The 21,544-nt window shown below is 44.6% G+C and overlaps 2 long non-coding RNA genes and 1 pseudogene across 2 annotated transcripts; 1 reads left to right on the top strand and 2 right to left on the bottom strand.

Annotated features, from left to right (window-relative positions):
* Positions 1–822: 822 nt before the first annotated feature.
* LOC134735714 (uncharacterized) lies at positions 823–8,547 on the bottom strand. Its single transcript, XR_010119121.1, has 2 exons — positions 7,926–8,547; positions 823–4,955 (listed from the first exon to the last, which is right to left on the bottom strand). It is a non-coding gene; the product is annotated as an uncharacterized lncRNA (long non-coding RNA).
* Positions 8,548–12,687: 4,140 nt separating this feature from the next.
* Positions 12,688–19,257, bottom strand: LOC129473154 (MHC class I polypeptide-related sequence B-like; annotated as a pseudogene).
* Positions 19,258–19,316: 59 nt separating this feature from the next.
* LOC134735713 (uncharacterized) lies at positions 19,317–20,876 on the top strand. The gene is made up of 3 exons (XR_010119120.1): positions 19,317–19,981; positions 20,132–20,199; positions 20,690–20,876. It is a non-coding gene; the product is annotated as an uncharacterized lncRNA (long non-coding RNA).
* Positions 20,877–21,544: the final 668 nt, after the last annotated feature.

Below are 21,544 nucleotides of genomic sequence, written 5' to 3'. Positions count from 1 at the left end.
GTGAGGCTTGCAGGACGCGGGGGTGGTGAAGAAAAATTAGGTTTGGGGAAGAAATCTTTGTATCCTCTCAGGGATACTCCTTCCTCAGGCTCTCCAGACTTTAAGCTATGACTTCGCTCAGAAAAAAAAATAATGTCCATATTGATTCTCCCTCCCATCTCGCTTTTCCCAGTCCTCACCAATCTCCTCCTGTGACTCCATCAACATCAGCAACTCCCTCCAAGAAACAAAACAAAAACATTTACTCCCTCCACCTGCAGCTCAGCGTTCTTCCCCTCCCAGCCCTGAGCAGGCAGCTCCTAACTGGAGAGCCCATCAGGAAGCCCTGGGGCTCGCAGGCCCAGCATCAAAACATGTGGCTGCCACAGGTCTGCACCTGACCTGACCCTAGGGAGCCCCATGCTGGAGGAGGCCTGGTGTCCCCTGACCCCCTGAACTCACCCAGGCCCATGACCTGCACTTGGGCCACCCTGCTCCTGCCTGGTCCATTAACCCCTGGAAACTCAGCTCCACCCCAGGGCCACTGTGTGTGAGACCACAAGGCCTTCCTACCCCATTTCTAGCAGGGATTCCACCCAGGCCACTGCCCTGGCAGTGGACAGTGGATCTTATTCTCCATGTGGAGTAGGGGTTTTCTTGAGACCCTTCAGCCTGAGGCTGCCTCTGCCCATCCTTTGCACCCTGAGATCACCACTGCCACAGACACCATCTCCCACCAGATCCTTCTAGAGTGGGGACCCCAAATCATTTGTGGAACTAGCTTTACCCTAATATCAAAGTCAGACAAAGACTCACAAGAAAAGAATACTACAGACCAGTATCACCAATGAACATAAATGCAAACATCCTTAACAAACATTGGCAAACTGAATACAATACCATATAAAAAGGATTACAATTCATGACCAATGGAATTCATCCCAGGAATACAAGGTTGGCTTAACATTTGGAAATCAATTAATGTAATGCACCATATTAATAGAACAAAGGACCAGAGCAATATAATTATCTGAATAGATGCAGAAGAAACAGTTGACAAAAATCTTAACACCATTCATGTTCACAACTTTCAACAAAATAGGAATGGAGGGACCTTCTTCACTCGATAAAGGACATCTGTGAAAAACTCACAGCTAAAATCATGCATAATGATGAAAGACGGAATGCTTTCCTCCTAAGATGGGAATCAAAGCAAAGATGTCCACTCTCATCACTTCTATTTAACATTGTACTAGAGATTCTAGCCAATACAATACAGCAAAAAACGAAAAATAAAAAATTAAAGTCATTCATATCAAAAAAGAAAACATAAAATTCTGTTCACATGATCCTGCCTGTAGAATTCATATGCAGATAAAAGCCTGTAGCACTAAGAAAAGAGTTCAGAAGAGCCCATAGGATATAAAAGCAATATACAAAAGTCAATTTTATTTCTCTATACCAGCAATGAAAATCTAGAATTTCTTTTCACAGTAGTTATAAAAATCATGAAATAGGAATAAATTATAAATTTAGGAAGAGGGCAGTGTTTGTACACTGAAAAGTACAAAACAGTACTGAGAGAAATGAATGGTCTAAATAAATGGAGAGGTGAGGGTTGGAAAGCTCAATAATATTGTTAAAATGGCAATGCTCCACAAATCGATCTATGGATTCAGCACAATCTCTATCGAAATCCCAGCAGGCATTTTACAGAAATTGACAAAATAATTCTAAAATGCTCATGAAAATGGAAAAGATGCAGAAGAGCCAACATAAATTTGAAAAAAAATTGGAATATAATATAAAACTATAATAATCCAGATAGTGTAGAACTCACAGACATAGAGATAAATGAACAGAAGTGAGAATCTAGAAAGACATTCTTACATTTTTTTCAATTGACATCCAACAAAGTTGCCTAGGTAATTCAATGGGGAAATAATAGTCTTTTAAACAAATGGTTTAGACACAGCTGGACAACTAAATGTAAAAAGAGATGGCAGTGTTCAGTGGTTTGTGCCTATAATCCCAGTGCTTTAGGAGACTGAGGCAAGAAAATCACTTGAGCCCAAGAGTTGAAGCTGTAGTTAGCTCTGATCAGGTGGGCAAAATGATAAAAGAAACAAAAAGAGGTGGATTTAGACATCTCATACCATATAAAATATCAACTCAAATTAAAAAGCTAAAATATATGAGTTTAAAGTATAAACTTTCTATAAGAAAATATAGGAGAAAATTGTTCTTACTTTGGCTGATTAGGCAAAAGATTCTTAAGTAACATATCACAAGCATGATCTACAAATGAAAAAAGAAAAGATAAATTGGGCTTAGTTAAAATTTGAAACTTTAGTGCTCCAAAAGACACCATTAAGAAAATGAGAACACAAGCCATAGACTGGGAGAAAATATTTCACAATTCATCACAAATCACATTTTTGATGAAGAACTTGTATCTAGAATAAGTGACAAGTTCTTAAACTTGATATAAAAAGATGAACATCTCAACTAAAAATGAGCAAAACACACAAATATGCTCAACTGACTTTTACAAAAGCACAAAAGCAATTCAAAGAAGGAAGGAGAGCTTTCCCAACAAATGGTGCTGGAGCACCACAGTAGAAAAATTAAAAAACAACCTGGCCCAAACCTCACACCTTATACAAAGAATAACTCAAAACGGATCACAGGCTTCAATGTAAAACATATATTTAAAATGACAAACATTAAGCCAGGCATGGTGTCACAGGCCTGTACTCTCAGCTACTTCTGAGGCTGAGGTGGGAGGATCCCTTGAGCCCAGGAGTTCAAGGCCAGCCTGGGCAAGATGTTTTTTCTAAAATAATTAATTAATTAATTAAAAATTTAAAATTATAAACCTCTTAAGAAAAAATCATCAGAACTAAAACTGGACAAACAGTTCTTAGACATAACACCAAAAGTATTATCCATAAAAGAAAAAGTTAATAAATAGGCTCTTATCGAATTCAAAACTGTTGCTCTGTGAGAGACCTATGAAGAGCATAAAAAGACAAGCTACAGAATGAGAGAAGATATTTGCAAACAACAAATTCTGTAAAGGCTTGCATTCAGAATATACAAAGAAATTTAAAAACTCAACAATAAAAATGAAATCCAAATACAAAATAGGCAATGAGCAAGACATGAACAGACGTTTCTCTGAAGAGGATAAACACAAGGCTAAGAAGCCCATGAAAAGATGCTCAACATCATTAGTCATTAAGGAAATACAGATTAAAATCACAATGAGATATCACTATACACCTGTAAGAATGGCTGAAATACAAAATAAAGTTCACATAAGATGCTGGCAAGGTTGCAAAGGAACTGGACCACTCAAATATTTCTGGTAGGAATGTGAAATGGTACAGCCACTCTGGAAATGAACATGAAATTATCATATGACCAGCAATTGCCCTTCTGGGTGCTTATCCCAAACAAGGGAAAACTTTATGTTCACAGCAAAACCTGTACACAAATATTCATAGCGGCTTTATTCATTATAGTTCCAAACTGGAAATAATGCAAATGTCTTTCAGTGGGTGAATGAGAAGATCTGCTGGTCGAACTCATAACTCAGCCACACAAGTGTCCTTCCTCAAGATTACCATTGTGCAATAAGTGTTTTATGCATACTTCCCATTTTCTCACAAAGAATATTAAAAAGGTATGTAATCAAGGATCAAACTGTAGTGGAAGTAGAACTTTTCCTGCTCCATCAAAGATATCCTTAAGTGAGAATGCAGTCTGGAGCCACCGCCTTGGTTCAGCTAAGGTGCTGGGTGTGTTACCGACCTTGGCATTTGCAGCATTAATGAAAAAGTCAACATAATGAAATAGGCAGGTGGCATCTTGGTATTACTGTGAAAACAAGTTTCCCTCCTGGACTCTCTGAAGGCAGCTCAGAGGACCACACTTTGAGAATCACAAAGGTCAGTTATGTTCTCTAGTGGGACACAACCCCTAACCTATTCAGATTCGGCTCTCTCTCTCTCTCCCTTATTGTTCCAACTTATATAAATTTTCAGATGTACAGAAAAGCTGAAAGAATAGTGCAGTAAAATTTGACAGTTATCATTGTGCATATTTGCTTAATATCTCTATATACATGTAAGTAGGGTATGGAATGGTGGACAATGGAGACTCGGAAGGGTAGGGGTGGTTGGTAGGGAGTGTATGAGGGGAGGGGTTGCTTGGTGGGTACAATGTGCCCAGTACATTGCCCCAGTGATGGATGCACCAAAGGCTCTGACTTTACTGCAACACAATATATCAATGTGGCCGAATTGCACTTGTGCCTCATGAACATACACAAATTAAAAAAATAAAAAATAAAAATGTATCTTTTTATAGATACAGGTAGATATGTTTGTATAGCATGTATGTAAGTGTGTGTGTGTGTAGAGACAGAGTGAGTAAAGAGATTAATTTTTTTATGGTAAAAAGATATACATATATTTAGAATTAGCCAGCTGGACTCAGTTTAGTTGATCCCAATTTTGTTGGCAACAACCAAAGCATCATAGTCAGGAGCCAGTCAAACACATGCCTTCTTATCTCCATCAGACTGAATCAGGGTGTTGACCTTGGCCACATCAATGTCACAGAGCTTCTTCACAGCCTGTTTGATCTGGTGCTTGTTGGCTTTAACATCCACCATGAATATAAGTGTTTTGTTGTCTTCTATCTTCTTCATGGTGGACTCAGCGGTCAGCGGAAACTTGATGATAGCACGGTGGTCAAGCTTATTTCTCCTGCGGGGCTCTTCCAAGGATATTTGGGCTGCCTCCAGAGTCACATCATCTTGGGCCGCTGGAAGGTGGGTGATGTGTGGATCTTCTGTTTTACTGTGGCTGTGGACATCTTTCACCACCGCCTTCTTGGCCTTGCAAAGCCTTCACTTTGGCTTTGGCTTTAGGAGGGGCAGGAGCTTCCTTCTTCATTTTTGGCACCACCTTATGAAAAGGGTCCAGACTAAGATTTTTGCTGAGTCATTCTAAAGTAACTTGCAAGACCCATGATTCTAGACCACTAAATACTTCATCGTGCACCTCCTAAGAATAAGAACCAACATTATCACACCAAAGAAAATAAATAATAATTCCATAATATTATTTAATGTCCTTTTATGTTCAAATATCTCCACTTTTTTCAGTACATTTTTGTACCTATTTTCTATAACTTGCTTTCTTAAAATGTCCACTCGTTGCCTTTGGTTATGTTTCTTTAATAGCCTATAATCTATAACAATCAACCCATCTTTTTTCTTTTAGACTGGCATTACCTGTGGAATCTTCTCCACACTGAATTTATCATATTATTTCCCCTGGTGCCTTTTACTTTTTTCCTCTGTCTGCTGTGCCTCCTAAGGACCTATGTAGATCTGGGTTAAACATTTTGCAGCAATGTTTACAAGAGGAGCTGTGACCGCACATTCATCATGTCAGGAGGCACACAAAGTCTAGGGTTACCAGGACTCTTTCTGACCCGATAATGGCCAAATTTATCCTGACTTCCCAGAGATGCAGAACTATGGGCTGGGTGTTTACTGGGTATGAGTGTGATATTCTGGCAATAGGAGGTTCTGCCACTCTCCTCATTCCTCACGAGCTTTAGCTCCTCATATCCTGAGGTTCTGAGCTCCAGACCTGCAACCATCAGACCAGGCCCCTCCAAGCCTACACTCCCTTCCTCTGTTCCCCAGCCCAACTCTGCTTTGTATCTACTTCCTGATCACTTTCCCTCTACAGGCCCAGCTCCTGAGTGTCTCTACCTCTCAAACGAGTATTCCCATCCAGGAGCAATTTTCCCACCAGAGGACATGAGCTATGTCTGGAAAAATGTTTTGTTGCCATGACTGGAGTGAGGAAGAGGTGCTACCAGCATCTTGTGGGGAATGACCAGGGATGGTGAACATCCTGCAATGCACAAGTCAGCGCAATCACTCATGTAACAGATAATTATCCAGCCCCAATACCAAGAATGCCAAGGGTGAGGAGGCCTGCCAGGACTTTCTCTCCCTTGAGTACAAACTTCCTTGAACTGAGGGACACCCTGAAGGAAAAGTGTGGTCCCATCCCAGTCATCTCTCCCTTCCCTGGAGCTCTATCTTTATGCCTGTAGTGCTTAGGCTCTTAACCTGGGGTCCAGGAATCCACCTTCCCATGAGACTGCATGCAGAAGTGATGATATGGCACACATGACCTCATTACAGGGCACTGGATATTGATATTCATCAGGTCTGCTGGGGCCCAAGACACCACTCTTCTGCCAACAGACCCCAATCCTCTGCATTAGAGAGAGGGTAAAGATTGAAGGAGGCCCTAACTTCAAACCTTCTACCACTGCTAGTGAAGTGCCAAAAAGAAGTGCAACCCCTACATTGTGGGGTTCCTGGAAGGGACACTCTCCCTTCAGCGATGCATTGTGAGGCCATTTCTAGGTAAAAAGGTAGAATCTCCTTGGATTCCTGAGGTTTATTTTACACTTACTGCTTATTCTTTGACTTTATAGAAGCAAACTTCAGTTTGAACATCTTGCAATTAATTTTTTTTGGCTCTAAGTGGAGAATTTGAACTTGTATCTGAAGAAAACCAGGGACTCGTTATGTGAGCAAGCACCCCTCCCTGTGGCTCCCTTATGCAGTAAACATAAGCCACTGTGAGCCAGCAAAATTTAAAGCAAGGAAAGCAGTAAACCCTCAATTTCAGCATGTTTCAGCTTGTCTAGAGATGTTCTAGTCTTGCCTCACTCTTAACATTTTAAAATTTGTAATTTTATTTGATTTTGATTTCACAAGAATTCATATGTATTCATTTCTTTTGGGTTTGTCACCAAAAGCCTCCTCCAATCAACTATGGAGTAAACACAAGTAAACAAATGCATGGTGTTCCCATGTGTTATTGCTCACTGCATCTTACAAGTGTATCAGTCCCACTTTAGCTGATAGTACCAGGAAACCTTAACATCCACATACAAAATAATGATGTTGGACAAAATTCATAGCATCACCTTACACCATATTCAAAAATTAACTCAATTAACTCAGAATGGTTCAAGGAGCTCAACTTAGGAGCCAATCCTATAAATTTTTTAGAAGAAAACATTGAAGAAAATCTTAGGAAAATTGGATGTGGCAATGGCTTCTTGGCTGGTGAGCAAAAGTACAACCAATAAAAGAAAAACAATAAATTAGACTATCAAAATTTAAAAATCTCTTTTATATATCAAAGGACACTATTAAGAGAGTTAAAAGAAAATGCACAGAATGGGAGGAAATATTTGCCAATTATATACCTGATAAAGAATTAATATCCAGAATACATAAAAAACTATGACTCAACAACAGAAAAACAAATAATCTCATTCAAAAATGAGTGAATGACATGAATAGACAATTCTCCAAAGAAGATATACAAATGGCCAATAAGCACATGAAAATATGCTCAGCTTCACTAGTCCAAGTGTTGGCGAAGATGTGGAGAAGTCATAACACTTGTACACTGCTGGTGACAGTGTACAAGGTACAGCAACCATGAAAAATAGTATGATGCTTCCTCAAGAAAGTAAAAACAGAATTTCCATATGAGCCAACAGTTCCACTTTTGGGCATATACCCAAAAGAATTGAAAGCAGGAACTCACACAGACAATTGTACATTTATGCTCATAGCAGCACTATTCCCAATGGCCAAAAGGTGGAAGCAACCGAGTGTCCATTAGAGGATGATTGGCCAAATGACCCATGGTGCACATATGCGTGGAATATTATTCAGCTCTAAAAGTGAATGAAATTCAGGTTGGATGAACCTTGAGAACACTATAAGTGAAATGAGCCAGAAACAAAAAGACAAATATAATATTTCACTTATGTGATGCAGCTAAAATAGGCAAATTCATAGAAACAGAGAGTAAAATAGAATTTACCAGAGTTTGAGGGTAGGGAGAATGGACAGCTTTGGTTTAATGGATCCAGTTTCTGTTGGGATGATGAAAATGTTCTGGAAATGCATATTGGTGGTGGTCACACAACATTGTAAATGTGCTTTAGGCCACCGAATTGTACACTGAAAAAAGTGGTTAGAAGCTAAATTACATGGTATGTATGTTTTGCCACAATATTAACAAGTATATCAACACTAAATCCAATCACTTTTCACTCCTCTCCTGGCACCACCCCAGAGCCACCCACTCAAGAATTGTAAACCAGAAGGGCTTTCCAGCTGGGCTGCCTGCTGCCTCTCATGCCCACTGTCCATTACTCACACAGAGGCAGAGTGAGCCTCTCAAATGGGAATTAGGACATATCCTATGAACACCTCAGCCCTTTTCTTTCTTAGGCACAATGAAACCTCAGTCTCTCACCGTTTCCTACAAGCCCCTCATCATAGGACCCCTGTGGCCTCATCCCGCCACTCTCAGCCCAGCTCACTCGTCTCCACTCACACCAGCCTCTTGTCACTGCTCTGACCTGTCTCTGCCACCTGCCCCTGCTGTGACTCCCACATGCACCTGCTCCCCGGGGGTCCATGCGGCTCACTCCTCACACCATTCAAGTCTCTGTTCAAATGTTCCGTGGTCGAGTTCTCAGAAATGTCATACTCAGTTACATTTTCTGAAATGTATTTCCTGTCATTCCCACCACTCCCACCAATATTCTAGCCCAGGTGTATTTTTTATCAATGGCAATTATCACTGATACTATGACAGATTCTATTTGTTTTTTGTCTGTTGGTGTATCAGGGTTACCAAGACAGAAAGACCCAATAGAGTAGATAGATAGATAGATAGATAGATAGATAGATAGATAGATAGATGATAGATAGATAGATAGATAGATGATAGATAGATAGATAGATAGATGATAGATAGATAGATAGATAGATAGATAGATAGATAGATAGATGATAGATAAAGAGGGATTTATTAGTGGAAATGGCTCACATAGTTATGCAGGCTGATAAGATCCATGAGAGGCCACCTGCAAGCTGGAGAACCAAGGAAGCCAGTAGCCTGGCTCAGTCCAAGGCCAAAGGCCTGAGGGGCCAGAGGAGGAGGTGGGAGGGTAAAGGGTTGACTGGTGTAACACTCAAGAGTCCAAAGACCATACAACCTGGAGTTCTGATGTCCAAGGGCAGGAAAAGAAAAGTGTCCCAGCTTGAGAGAGAGAGAGAGAAAATTTGACTCCTTTCTGCCTTTTTGTTCTATCTGGGCCCCTAGGTGATTAGATTGTGGCTGCCCACAGTGAGAGAGGATTTTCCCCACTCAGTCACTCACATGCCAATCCCTCCCAGAAACACCCTCACAGGCACACCCAGAAATAATGTTATACCAGCTATCTAGGCATCCCTTAACCCAGTCAATATGACACCTAAAATTAACCATTACAGTCAGTATCACTGAAATGTATGTTCTTTGATAAAGGGATCTGATCTGTTTCCTTACTATTGTTTCTCACCATCATAATCAGTAAATAGCTCTCAGTAAGTATTTGTTAAATGAATAAATATGTGAGTATAATCACAGTATAACAGTATAATCAGGCTTTAAAATGTTTAAAGCAGTCTCTGGTTTAATATTTATCACTTGAGTAGTCTATGAATTTATTTATTTTTGGAGACAAGTTCTCATTCTGTAGCCTGGTCTGGAGAGCAGTGGCATGATCACAGCTCACTTCAGCCTCAACCTTCCAGGCTCAAACAATCTTCCCACCTCAAACACTGGGGTACCTAGGACTACAGGCTCATTCCACCATGCCCAGCTAATTTTTTTTTGTATTTTTTGCAGAGGCAGGATTTTGCCATGTTGCCCAGGCTGGTCTTGAACTTCTGGGCTCAGATAATCCACCCTCCTTGGCCTCCCAAAGTGTTGAGATTACAGGCTTGAGGCACCGCACCTTGTCTGAGTAGTCTATGAATTTTTAAAATCCCAACCATAGGAGAATCTTTATGGACAAACATGCTTGTCAAAATATTACCTACAAAAAGATAAGATGAAAACAGATGGATCTAAAAGAACTCTGGTTACATCATCTCCTTATTTGAGATAGGATGCAGCTTGTAAAAGTGTGTCAACTTTTTAAATTTTTAAAATTTTTAGATGGAGTCTCACTCTGTCACCCAGGCTGGAGTACAGTGGCAGTGATCTCGGCTCACTGCAACATCTGTCTCCTGGGTTCAATGAATTCTCCTGGCTCAGCATCCTGAGTAGCTGGGACTACAGGCATGTGCCACAACTCCTGGATAATTTTTCTTATTTTTTAGTACAGGTGGGGTTTCACTATGTTGGCCAGGCTGGTCTCGAATTCCTGACCTCAAGTGATCCACCCACCTCAGCCTCCCAAAGTGCTGGGATTACAGGCGTGAGCCACCACACCAGCCAAAAAAGCATGTAAACTTTATACAGAGTTTACAACATGGAAAACTACTTGTATAATAATACATTCAAAAAGCAACATTCAAGATAACCCATAACATATGAATGCAACTTTGTACAATAAAGATACTTATAAAAATATATACATAGAGAACAACAAAATGGGCCAGCCGCCCTGGCTCATTCCTGTAATCCCAGCACTTTGAGAAGCTGAGGCGGGTGGATCACTTGAGGTCGGGAGTTCGAGACCAGACTGGCCAACATGGCAAAACCCTGTCTCTACTAAAAATACAAAAAATTTGCTGGGCCTGGTGGCGCACGCATGTAATCTCAGCTACTCAGGAGGCTGAGGTATGGAAATTGCTTGAACTCGAGAGTCAGAGGTTGCAGTGAGCTGAGGTCGCACCACTGCACTCCAGCCCGGGTGACAGAGTGAAATTGTGTTTCAGAAACAAAAACAAAAACAAACCACCACCATAAAATGGAAATCAGCACCACTGCAAAGGACAGCTCCAGGGACCAACATTCACACTGAGTCCAGGAAGGTTCAACAACACAACAGCAGTGATATTTTTGAAGGGAGACATAGGTGGTATTTCTTCTGTGCATTTTATTTTTTTTTAATTCAAGCAGGCATTGATCTGTGTGTTTTAAAGTCTTCTGTGATCAAATAGATTTTTGCATTTCTAATATTCAAAATAAAGCATTTGAAGTAAAATAACAATGAAAAGTGGCTGAGTGCACACCTGTAGTCCCAGCTACTCAGGAGGCTGAGGTGGGAGAATCGCTTGAGCCCAGGATTTTGAGGCTGTCGTGTGCTATTATCAAACCTGTGAATAGTCACTTCTCTCCAGCTTGGACAACATAGCGAGAACAAATCTAGAACAATAGTAATACAAAAAAGTTCAGATCTCCTTCCAACCTCAGCCTAAAGCAAATTTCCCATTTGAAATCCATAGGGCAGAAATGCCGATTATGGCACTTCCAGAGAGTAGAAAAATATTCTTCCTCCACTCCATGACTCATCCTTTGGCTACAGTGTTTAGCTGAGCAATGAAGTCAATGCTAAGAATACCATCAATTTATAGAGTACTGATTATCTCATTTATAGACATAAAAATATTATAATTATATATATATTTATGTAAAATTACCATCACACCTAAGACAGCGAGATGGATTTTTCCCTTCCGCAGATGAAAATATGAGTCCCTGAGAACATAAAATCTTGGTCTGGGCTCACTGAAAATGTTGGCCTTGAGAATTAGGAGACACTCAGCCTCCTGCAGGCCACCTGGGCATGAGCCACACCAGTGGAGGCCGCACAACAGCAGGAAGAGCAACTGAGAACCCTGGAAGGTTCACACTTGTAGAGGGTGCATACCCAGTGAAAATGCAGTTGAAGGATGGGCCAAGGTAATAATCCAGCTCCTTCCTTCAGCTGGGGGAGGCAGATGGGTGAGTCAGCTACGCATGAGGTGTATGGTGTTCTTAGAATTATTGCTAGTTCCTCTGCTGTGAACTCCACCCCGTGCATACAAAAATTGTATACTCACTGGTATACAGGATCCTTTTTAGGTAAGCAGGATCCTTTTTAGGAAAGCAAATGACTTTCCTAACATAAGGTCAAACATTTCCCTCTAAATGAATCATCCTTGTTGGGTAATCTCTTCACTCCCACTGAAATTGCCCCAGAGTTGCATCTGAGCATTTGGATCCAAGACAGAAAGTCATTTTGGGGGTTGGGTCTGGCTGATCTGGGACTGTTGTGAAGAAAGGCTTTCTACTTGCAGAAGAACAAGGGTGAGCTCTGAGTAGGAGATGACGTCCTGAGGGGAAAAGACAGATGGGCAGATGCTCAAGCAAACTCAGTTTACCATATAAAAGATTTTGGAATCTATTCTTCAGCCTCTTTTTTATTCTGATAAAATACACATGAACACAAAATTTACCACTGTACCCATTGTACAATGGGTGTACAATGCAGTGACAATTAGTAGGTTCATAATGTTATGTAGCCATCGTCACTCTCTAGTTTCAGAGTGTTTCATCACCTCAGGGGAAACTCTGCACCATTAAGCAGTCACCCTCCATTTCCTCCTGCCACCAGACCCTGTCGCCACAAGTCTGCTTTCTTTCTGTATAGATTGGTCTCTTCTGAAGATTTCACAAAAATTGGTTCATAAAATATGTATCTCACCTGGACTCTCTGCAGCTAATGTTGTCTTTTTGCACCAAAGGACACAGAGAATACTACTACTACTAATAATACTAATAATAGTGACAGCAGCAACATCAACATACAGAATGGTTGTCATTGACTCTGAAGCACCAGGGCCTTCTCTAAAAAAAGGGCCTTGTGACACACTGAGCACGCAGAGCCACAGCCGTCCCTGCCATCCCCACCCTGGCCTGACCTCCCTAGGTCGAAACCCTCGAGAGTTGCCCCAGGCTCACCAGAGGGCACAGGGTGAGTGCTGTGATTCCCTCTGTGTCCCATGTAGCAGGTGAACCTCTGCTTCTCTCCTCGGGGAATCCTGGTGGCCATGCAGGTCTGGTAGGTCCCATTCCCATTGGGCAGGACACCCTTAGACTGCTGGGCATCCTGGCTCAAAGATGCCTCATCCTGATGCCAGGTCAGAGAGATATTCCGGGGATAGAAGCTGGAGCCCAGCACATCATGGTGACATTGCCTTCTAAGGCCCCACTGTGAATCTCATTCACTGTGGGGGTCATTGGAGACAAAAAGGCAGAGCCAGTGAGGCATGTGGCCAAACCTTGCTCCCTTCTAAGGGAGATGCAGGGAACAGGACTGGTCCTCTCTATTGTTCTGACTCTTCGCTGAAACCCTCACTGACCCCAGACCTTCTGCAAATCTGTCTTCACCTGGGGTCCAATTCCCCTAGGCTTGCAGGAAGATGGGCCTCAGGACTGTGGCCTCACACTCTGGGACCCCTGATTTGATGCTGAGGAGAGGGTTGTCAGAGGTGGGCTCCTGGGTCGTGGGGCTAGGAGGTAGCTCTCCAGGATGGGCAGGCTGGGAGGCAGATGAGGCAGCCCTGGCCTTGAGGCTTTCCTTTCCTGCCTAGTACCCACCCCAGGTTCAGGCTTCTGTTGGAGGACCCACTGCTTTCCCAGTACCTGTTTTTCTGATGCCCCCCAGGATTTCAGATATCACCATAGTTTTTACATGTAGTCTGCTTGCACAGGGCAATAGTGTGTCTGCATGGCATCTTCCTTCTAGAAATTTGTGACTTTCATAGCCAAGGTCTGAGCTCTGGAGGACCGGGGCGCTGTCCATTACTGAGTCTCCAGTTTGAGAGACAGGAAGAGCTTCCCACATGTGTAGAAATATCTAAAGCCCCTGGTGCTGCTGGCTTCCTGTTCACACAAACCCTAATCTCCTGGAGGGAATGCAAGGCTGCCTGCCCCTACCCAGCAGTGACTTCTCCATTCCAGCCCAAGTGAGGAACTCGAACCGGGAAGGACCCTTCCCTGGCCCTCCTCTATCCCTCCCTGCGTGGGCTGAGCCCCGCTGAGCACCATTCCTCATCCCTACTCACAGCCAAATCCAGTGGGAAGAGACAGGTCCTGCTCTCTGCCCCCAACTCTCCTGGAAAAGGCCTCTCCCATCACTCTTGCCCACTGCTCACTCTCACCTCCTTTATGGCCCTTGATATGAGCCAGGGTCCTCCTGAGCTCCTGCCCATTCTCTGTCAAGTCGTCAGTCTCTGTGTCCCAGGTCTCAGCTCCCAGGACTGCTTCTGCCCACTGTCCCCAGGGCCCTGCTCTGCCTTTCTGCCTGTCACAGAGCAGGAAGAGCTGACCATCCAGATGTCCCTCAGCGAGAAACCCTGACTGCACATATCCATCCTGGGACAGCACCGTGAGGTTGTAACGAAGACTGTGGGGCTCTGGGGAAGAGGAAATCACAGATGAAACTTCTTCCTGGAAGTAACTTCACATCAATGTTTAACACACAGGTCTGCTGTCTGGACCTTCCTGAGGAGGCAAGAAATGCACACGGGCAAAGGGACAAGAATGAGGATTTCAGATGCAAGGAAAACTGGGAAGGTGGGAGGATAGAGGAGGGGACTGAGGAACAGAAGAAGGGGGAATGGGGATGGCAAACTTGTAGGCCAGGTGCCAGGGCAGGGCAGCCACATGTCACCTCAGGGTATAGGGAGGAGGCCAATGGAAGGCGCTGCCCTGCAGGTTCAAGTGAGGAGCATGAAGGCAGTGGTGGAAGGAAGGTCTTGCCAGAGAGGAGAGCAGAAACTGTAAGGGACTCAGGCTCAGAGGGACCCATGACCACCGTGGCTGTGGTGCACAGGTGAGGGTGAGATGGAGGCAAGAGCCACTGCCTTTGAGGAAGGCTCAACGTAGACAAGGTGGGGGCAAGGGAGACTTGGCTGTGAGGCAGGAGGAGCAGGTAGGCTGTGGTGCCAGAGACGTTTTCTACGAGGTCTGTATCCCAGGGAGAAGCAATAGTGTGGGCTTCAGAGTGGCATGGCAAGGCCCCAGGTAGGGAGGTGGATGGACCGGTTGGTGTCCCCTGGGGTGGGCAGGTGGCGGGGTCTCAAAGAGTCAGTGCATCTTTTCAACAAATGGTACTAGGAAAACTAGATGTTCACATGCAAAAAAAAAAAAAAAAAAAAAGAAGTCGGATCCCTAACTTACACCACATATAAAAATTAACTAAGAAAAACATCAAAGACCTAAACTCAAGAACTAAAACTGAAAAACTCCTATGATAAAACATAGGGAATAATCTTCATGCCATAATATTTGATAGCACTGTCTTGGATATAACACCAAAGATACAACAACAAAGAAAAAATTGATAAATTGGACTCCTCAAAATAAAAAAGTGCATTAAAAAGCACAATAAACACAGTCAAAAGCAACCCCCAGAATGAAATAAAATATTTGCAAATCATATATATCTGATAAGAGATTAATATCCAGAATACATAAAGAACTCCTACACCTCAAACAGGAGACATTCAACTAATACAAAAACAAGCAAAGGACTTGCATAGCCAATTCCCCAAAAATGATGTACAAATGGCCAACAGACACACGAAAAGATGCTCAGCATCAGCAGTCATTAGGGAAATGCAAATCAAAACCACAATGAACTATTACTTTACACCAATTAGTTTGGCTATTATCAAACACACACACACACACACACACACACACACACACACACAGAAATATCAAGTTTGGCAAAGAGGTTGTGAAACTGGAACCTTTGTGTAGTACATTTGGAAATACAAAATAGGGCACCTGCTATGGAAAATAGTGCATTGATTCCTCCAAAAATTAAAAAACGAATTACCAGCCAGGTGTGGTGGCTCACGCCTGTAATCCCAGCACTTTGGGAGGCTGAGGCAGGCAGATCATGAGGTCAGGAGATCGAGACCATCCCGGTCAACATCGTGAAACCCAGTCTCTACTAACATACAAAAAATTAGCCCGGTGTGGTGGCGGGCACTTGTAATCGCAGCTACTTGGGAGGCTGAAGCAGGGAAATCACTTGAACCCGGGAGGCAGAGATTTCAGTGAGCCAATATCACGCCACTGCACTCCAGCCTGGTGACAGAGCAAGACTCCAATTCAAAATAATAATAAAAAAAGAGTTACTATGTCATCTAGCAAGTCTAGTTCTGGACATTTACCCAAAGGAAATGAAAGCAGGAACATGAACAGATATTTGAATACCTATGTTTGTAGCAGTATAATTCCCAAAAGCCAAAATGTGGAAATAACTCAAGTGTCCACAGACTGTTGAATGGATAATCAAAATGTGGTTTACACATATGATGAATATTATTCAGCTTTAAAATGAATGAAATTCTGAACAATACTACATCAATACACCCTGAAAACATTATAAGTGAAATAAACCAGAAACAAAAAGACAAATATATGATTCTATTTATATGAGGTATCTAGAGTTATTAAATTCATATTGACAGAGAGTAGAACAGTGGTACCAGGGCCAGAAGGAGGGAGGAATGGGGAGTTACTGTTTCGTGGGCACAGAGTTTCAGGATGCACAAAAAACAGTAAATTTCATATTATGTATATTTTACCACAACTAAACAACAAAAAAGTAATCGTCACAGTGTACCAAACAATAATATAGGATTAGAAAGGGGTTTGGGTGCTGGCCAGAGAGAGAAAACCAAGGCAGAGGTGAGATTCATGCCTGAGGTAGGGCCTTCAGAGGGGAGTGGTGCTGGAGGGGGAGAAGTCACACTCCAAAAGAGGGCTCAGGTTAGAAAACCCTCGCAGGAGGAAGGTGGTGCTGGGAGAAGGGCCAGAGGAGGGGATGACCACAGCCCACTACGTGGTAAGTGAAGATTTTGGATATGAAGTCTAGGAACTGACAGGCCACTGGGATCAAGGAACCAAAAGAGGATGAGGGTCAAGGAGCCGCTGGACTACAGCCTGCGTTGGGTCTGGGTGGGGGTGAGGAGATGGGCAGGGCAAGGACTAAAGGGTGGCATGAGCATGGAGTGGAGATGACCCTGGGAGAACTTGGGGTAAAGTGAGAACAGGAAGGGAGGGATTCTCTGGGGGAGGGTGGGGTTTGGGGAAGGTGAGAACTTGCTGAGGGCCCAAGGCAGCTGGGCAAGAGGTGGGAACAGCACAAGGTCCCAAGGCGGAGAGGGGCAGAAGGACCAGGGAGGGATGGTCCAGCACCTATGGGCTTCAGGGTGGGGTCCTCAAGAGGGTGAGGCTGAGGATGAAGGAGTTGGGAAGGGGCCACCTGAGGCAGGGCCCAGAGCAGGCACTTGCACTGGAGGGGAGGGGGCATTTGCACTGCCCTGAGCCCTGCCTAAGGCCCAACTTTCATTAGCACCAGGGCTCCCCTTAAGTGGCCTGGAGGGGAGTGGGATGGAGGGAAGACCACTGGACAAAAGACAGCACCAGAGAGTTAGGGTCGGGGACAGTTGGGAATGGGGAGGCATAGGGGCAGTACTGGGTGAAGGCTGCTTGTAGGAAAGGCCCATAAGGGAGGCAGGAGGGACCTGCGGTGGTGGGAGCAGGGGATGAGGGCAGAGGACACCCTACAATTGGATCAGAGTACTGCAGATAGAAAAGGGTAGCAGGGAGCAGGGAGGGCAACAGGACCCAGGGGGCCCTGAGAAGGGAAGCAGAGGAAGTAGGAGGGAACCTGGTGTCCTTAGATCATTGGAGTCCACAGTAGCTGGGAGGGTTGCCAGAGAGGAAAGAACCCTGGGAACAGGAGGCGAGGGGAGAATGAGCTGGGGATGGGAGAAGTCGCAGGAAGAATCCTCTGCCCGGAGCCTGCAGATCCAACCCCTCAGCTTGAGAGTCGGGAGCCCCATAGTCCCCACAGCAATAGGAAGCACCAGCTCCTGGTCCCGAAAAGAGGAGGGCCCCAACTCCAGGGACTGCGGCCGGGGAGCTGAGAACACGCGGACTCCAGGGAGAGGACAGGGCTTCAGGGACCCAAGAGCCGCTCCGAGCACCGGGGGATGTGGCTGCCTCAGGGCCGGAGCTGGAAGGGCCCTCGAATGCCATTCACAGGAACAGCCCGGGAACCCGGGGACTTCAGAAGGGCTGGTTTGTCCGAAAAGTGAGAGGAGGCGGAGGAGAGGCCAGGGGAGCAAGTGCAAGAAGAGACCAGAAAGTGCAGGGGGCGGGTGATGGGCGTACCCGAGGAGCACTGAAAAGAGACTAGAAAGCAGGGCTGAGGAGTGGCGGCAACCGGCCGCGTCCAGCTCCCGCACCCCCCACATCGCACCTGAGCCCCGCCGCGACCGTACCGCGCTCGCTGCGACCCATTCGGACCCCCCAGAAACGCCGAGCCGCTCCCGCTCGGCCGGCGGCTAGAGCAATCCTGCCACCTCAGCCTCCTGAGTAGTTGGGACTACAGGAGAGTGCCACCACGCCCAGCTGTCGTTTACCATCTGGTACCAACCCCATTAGACAATGAACCATCCATGATCAGGAACTGTGTCCATTCCATCTTCATCAGCTTTACGAACATTTTTTTTTTCAATAGAACTCTACCTATGATTACTAACCATCCCCCAAGACCCCTAGCCTACACTTTTCTGTAGGTGAAAATGTCATACATCACAGAGTTTTAACAATTACTTAGTTTTCCCATCCACATTCACTGATTATTTATTTCGAGCATCATAATTTATTGAACACAACAGGGACTGGGGTTTTGTCCCCACCTTAGAGAGATTATTTACACTGCTAAAGGTCACAAGGGTAGTGAGGGGCAGAGAGGGAGATGGACCCAGCTCTCCTGACACTGGTCCCAAGCTCTTCCCTCCACAGTGTCTACCCTCTCTCGAGGACTTTTTCTCCCTGTGCCAGTTCCAGCAAAGGGTCTCATTCAGCTCACCCCCAAGAAGACTTTTAATACTTCAATGACGACAATAATAATAATAATATGCAAAGTTTGTTCCAACGCATTTAGAGGTGATCGCGACAAGACATGAAGCCAATCCCTGCCTTTCTGGGATAGGGGAGGCTGTGATGATCTTGGACTTTGGGTAAGTCTCTCCCCAGGCTCTAGGCCTGGCTGCCCCTCCCCAACCAAATCTCCCAGGTCTTTTCTGTCCAAAGCCCTCCCCCTCTACCCCACCTCTAGCCCCTTCTGCTCTGACCCATCAACTACGTTTTCTCCCTCAGCACTCGCCTTAGATTCCTGGACTTACCAGCACAAAGGCGATTTTCTTCTCGCAGACTTTAGGCGCCGCTGCTGGGTCCGGAAAAGAAAGAGAAACGGGCCAGTGCGGTCGCCTGTGTAACTCAGGACGCGGCTGCGCTGGGCGCCCGAGCGCGTTTTCAAGTCTACGTTTTCACTGAGAGGACTGGAATCACCCATCACCCCGCCCTGGTCTACGGAAAATGACAAGTGTTTACTGATATAGAAACGGGATAACGGCGCTGTGGGCTGGGGAGGGAGGAGCTGCCTTGAGGCTTCTGGTCTCCAGCTGCGGGGCACTCACACCTGCCGCTGTGAAAATGCAGACCCGCGGGGCAGGAATTCCGAGTCCAGGCTGGAGCGCGATCTGGAATCTGACTCGCTTGAAACAGCACCACGGTGGTTTCGGAGCCGGGTGAGTAGGGAAATGCGCCTCAGCCTCTCCCACGGGCCGCCCACGGATTCCAGGATCCGAAAACGCTTCCAGCTGCTCCGCTACCCCAGGAAGGCAGCGCCCGCCTCTGGGCGGTTCTGATGGAAACGGGCTCCGCCGCCCGAAGGAAAACCCACAACTAAGGGGTCAGGAAAAAGCCTCTCAGGGTCCCGCCCTTTCAGTGAGGATCCTAATTTACACCCCGATGTGGCCCCGTCAAAGACTGGAGCGAAGGTCCCTGAAATGATACCAGACCAGCGGAGCCCAGGGCGCTGCCGCTCACAGAATCCGGTGACAGCGCCGCCTCGCGTCCCTTCCCTGACCTGCCTCAGGCGGACGCGGTGACGTGTGTTGGCCTCGAGGCTGGAATACATGGGGATCAAAAGCAAAGAGTGGAGAAAGGAGAGAAGGATGCGGGGACATTTCGAAGAAAGGAAGGGAGAGGGAGAAAAGGGGAGAGAAAAGGTGAAGGTGAGCATAATATTTGAAAGATGTAGTTTTATTATTCCTAACTTTTATTTTTGCCCTTTATCTAGTTTTGTTATTTATGAACATTTTTACCGTAGATGTTTTTCTCTGTGTATGAATCTGTAAATATACGGCTTATTATTCTTATTTCAGAGCCTGCGAGGTCAAGCTGCAAAGAGCATAAGCTTCTACCTCCAGATGTGCCAGGGTGCATCTCATGGGTACAAGAACAAGGGTTTTGTTTTACAGAATCAAAGTACCAATCTCAAATAGAATAATATTAAAAAATCATTATTGGGACATACTTTGCATACAATAAATGTATCTATTTGAAATGTACAGCTCATTGAGTTGTACTGTTTGGCTGTTTTAGACACCCACATATCCGCTACCACAATGAAGATAAAGAAATAGCCTTTCCATAGTCCCCTAAAGAACAGCCATGCGATAAAATTGCACGCAGTCGTTAAAAAGGGGAGGATGAATTGTTAAGCACTGTTATGAGAAGATCTGTGCCCAGCCTATTTTACCCATTTTTTAAAAGGACAAGGATATGTGGAATTATAATACCAGTAATACCACTTACATAATATATATTTAAGTAGGGGAAAACCCGGAGGATTACTCGCCAAAATTTTGATAGGGACCCCAGGGACTGGGATAACGTTGTGACTTTCACTTTCTCTGAAATGTTGGAATTTTATATTACAGCTTGGGTTTTGGCCAGGCACGGTGGCTCAGGCCTGTAATCTCAGCTCTGGAAGCAGAAGAATAGCTTGAGCCCAGGGGTTTGAGGCTGCAGTGAGCGATGATCTTACCACTACACTCCAGCCTGAGTGACAGAAAGAGACCTTGTCTCAAAAATAAATAAATAAAATTTAAAAATAAAAATAATAAATTTGGATTTGTATGGTGGTTAAGAAAAATATTTGTTTGAAAATATTATGAAGGTAATCCGCACACCCAAATAGTTACAGGATTTTAAAAACCAAAGTGTTGGCCAGGCATGGCGGCTCACGTCTGTAATCCCAGCACTTTGGGAGGCCGAGGCGGGCGGATCACCAGGTCAGGAGATCGAAACCATCCTGGCTAACACGGTGAAACCCGGTCTCTACTAAAAATATAAAAAATTAGCCGGGCGTGGTGGGGTGCGCCTGTAGTCCCAGCTACTCGGGAAGCTGAGGCAGGAGAATGGGATGAACCCGGGAGTCGGAGCTTGCAGTGAGCCGAGATTGCGCCACTGCACTCTAGCCTGGGCGACAGAGCAAGACTCCGTCTCAAAACAAACAAACAAACAAACAAACAACAACAACAAAAAAAAAACCACCAAAGTGTTAATTAAAACCCAACTCCAGAAACTCTCTTTTAAGGGGACTTCATATTTTGATGACATTAAATCTTTCTCAAAGTGTCTTTGATAGAGCTGTTTTTAGTGCAGTAGAGAGATATTTAACAATTTTACAAAAGGAGCGGGCTATAATAAAAAGGGAAACGCAAAATCCAGTGTGGACACACTGTCCCATTTATTTTCAAAGCACGTTTGAAAGCTGCGCTGCTATAGTGTCT

Source organism: Symphalangus syndactylus, chromosome 23 (assembly GCF_028878055.3).
Source record: "Symphalangus syndactylus isolate Jambi chromosome 23, NHGRI_mSymSyn1-v2.1_pri, whole genome shotgun sequence".
NCBI lineage: Eukaryota > Metazoa > Chordata > Mammalia > Primates > Hylobatidae > Symphalangus > Symphalangus syndactylus.
This window is presented reverse-complemented; position numbering and strand designations above follow the sequence as displayed.